Raw genomic sequence first — 2,968 nt, forward strand, 5'->3', positions numbered from 1 at the left:
CTTTTGTATCTACATTGACTTCTTGAACGTCAAAACTGGTACTTAGTACTACAGTGTGTTTGTTGAGCTTTGAAATTACCATCAGTGAATAGTTTGAGCTATTCAAGATAGCTTCTGATTATTTAGTTTAATAGTTAATTGAACTTGTTTAAGGAATTAATGTGTATTTATTTTCCTAAGGCTATAAATTGCATATTATAGAGAAGAGAAAATTTGTATAATGGTTTCAGTGAAAAGTGCAAAGTGTTTAAACATAACCATGGAGCTTGTCTTGAGAGATTTCCATTTTACATCACTAAAAGTGAAAAATCATGCAAGTTACTCAAAACTCCTTTTAAGTGGCATGCTTACACATTAATGACCCATTGAAGGAGTAATTAATTCAATTGGTAGTTGACATTTGTAGAGAAATTAATAAAAAAAAACAAATTACCTGTTTCATAAATTTCACATCTGCCAAATGCTGTTTTATTTTTCTTTTCAATTTTTTCCATGAAATCTGTGTTCATTTGTGCAAGAAATTTAAAAGTAGGGAATAGAGTAATCATCATTTATAACTCCATCCATGGTCCCTAACTTGCATTGAGTGAACCATGTTTGACATTACACTGTCTACTTCCACTTCAAACATTATCTGCCTCTGCCTCTTGTCAACCTAATGATTTGTTATTTTATGCGGTGTGTCACCTTTGGACTCATCTGTCCTAATGTTCTCCTGCCAGTCTTTCATCCTCTCCACTTGAATTTCAACCAAAGTTCTAGAATACAGTCCAAGATCTTCCTGAACCAATGTTGGCTACTCTGTATAACTTTCTTTAACTCCCTGTTCTTTCATGCTGCCTGTGTGCAGTACTTTGACTTGGTGCAAAATTAAAAACCCTGAAATTGAATTGATCTTTACCTTTTATAGGTTGTCCAATAGGGCAAGCAAGAAGCATATGCTTAGTGGAAATCAGAAGAATACTGCTAATGTCAGCAAAACAGGCCTTTTGAATAGTCACGTTTGCTTATTACTCAAGTATAACCCAACATTGAAGCACAATCTCTTAATGCAATGTGCATCTACTAACTTTGTTCAAAATATGGGATTGGGTATTTTCCAGTTCTGGAAATGTCTACTTCACTGAATTTCCAGAAGGCCCATTAGGCCCAAATTTGATGAGGCACAATATTCCCTGTGGCACCATTGAAGTGTAAAGAGGGATCAGTATTGCTTTAGATGTGCTGTATCTGAAGTTGATTCTTGCATGTACCCAATTTTTCTTTGCCTGGTAATGGAAAGTTGGTTGAGCTGCTGTTGGACTCCCCAAATGAAGGCAACTATTGAAACAATCTCCAAAAAAACCAGCATTGTTTGTTTTAACATGGTAATGCTTATAAAGACTAGAAGCTATTTTGAATGAAGTACAAGGTCAGTCAGAGAAGAGCTTGGTGCAAAGGGCAATTGTATTTATATTGGGAATCTTTATTGAACCTGTATTTGCCTTTACCAAAGGGGAAAAGTATTCCTTGGGTCATGGAGAAAAGGACTTCTAGAAGGCTTTTGTTACAGTACCAGCTGTGAGCAGAATGAGAATAGTGGCAATATAAATAAAATTGGCATCTTATTAGGAAAATAAAGATTAAGGAATTAAAAATACTGCTGGAGAAAATTTAGATAACAAGGTGTAGAGCTGGATGAACGCAGCAGACCAGGCAGCATCAGAGGAGCAGGAAAGCTGACATTTCTGGTCTGGATCCTTCTTCAGAAAAAAAAAACTGGAGAAAATTTGCTTTATTTGATGTTTCTCATGCTTGGGAAACTCAAAGGCACAAACCTTCCCCAGGCTATGAGGGGGGTATTGGGACCCTTCTGCATATAAAAGATTTAGACTGGAGGATCTCTGCGTTGCCTTGCCCTTGTCTTTCCTGATTGGCCACACCATAAAGACACAGTAAGGGGAATATTGCCTTGTCTCTTAGTGCAGACACCCAATGGCAGGCAGCTTGTTATCCTGGTCAGTAGTCATATTGGCAAATGGCTCACTGCTAGGGGTATAGGATACAATTTTGAAACTTATGGTTAATATGAAATAAGATATTGATTTCACCAATTTGTTTGAGGAGAAATGAGACATTTTGGTAGGTAGAGCCGGAGAAACCTTTGTAAACAAAGGGTCCAACAGCACAGACTCTGGTATCTATTTACATGTCATTCAGGGTGGTAGGGGAGTAGTTCATAAACCATACAGTATGCTGCTATTAATGAAGCCTAGGATAGAGTACAAGAGCAAAGCTTTTATAAATTCAACATTAGCTGGAATATTGCTGTGAACACAGCAGGCAGAGTAGTTTATGATTCCAATAAATGGTGATGCTGGACATATCAGATTTTGGACTAAAACCTTGCTTGATAGATTGTGTTGTTTCCAGTTGGTTAATGTAGTAGTTAGTTACTGGAACATATTCACAAGATTGCAGATGTTCAACAGAACAAGTTTAGTATATAGAAATAAAAAAAATATACATTGCAGTTGGGAAGATCAAATATCAACATTGTCAGAGACTCATCCCAGGGAAATATCTCTATCTCAGCTGTATAAATCTTAATTCCCACAGGCTGAAAGGAATTGTAATTGTCTTTCTCTCCAGTTACGTTTGCTTCATTCTGATGACCTAAACCCCTTCAGTTCTAGTAAGATTTCTATTCAAACTTATAGCTTAGTAATGCCACACTAAAACACTTAACATAAGGTTCGATGACATGCTTTCTCAGAGTTGACACTTTTTTTAAAACAAAAATTTGAACTGAACAAAAAGGTGAACATGAACAGAGTTAAATGGATTTTCAAAATGGTAATTTACACAATTGTCACAGGTTCCCAGGGATGAGGAATTTCAGCTGTGCAGCTAGACGTGAGAGATGATGCTGTTTGCATTGAAGAGAAGGCAGAGAAGTTACCTGATTGATCGTCAAATAATGTCTAGT

The sequence above is a fragment of the Rhincodon typus genome, chromosome 10, assembly GCF_021869965.1.
Source record: "Rhincodon typus isolate 14 chromosome 10, sRhiTyp1.1, whole genome shotgun sequence".
NCBI classification, from domain to species: domain Eukaryota; kingdom Metazoa; phylum Chordata; class Chondrichthyes; order Orectolobiformes; family Rhincodontidae; genus Rhincodon; species Rhincodon typus.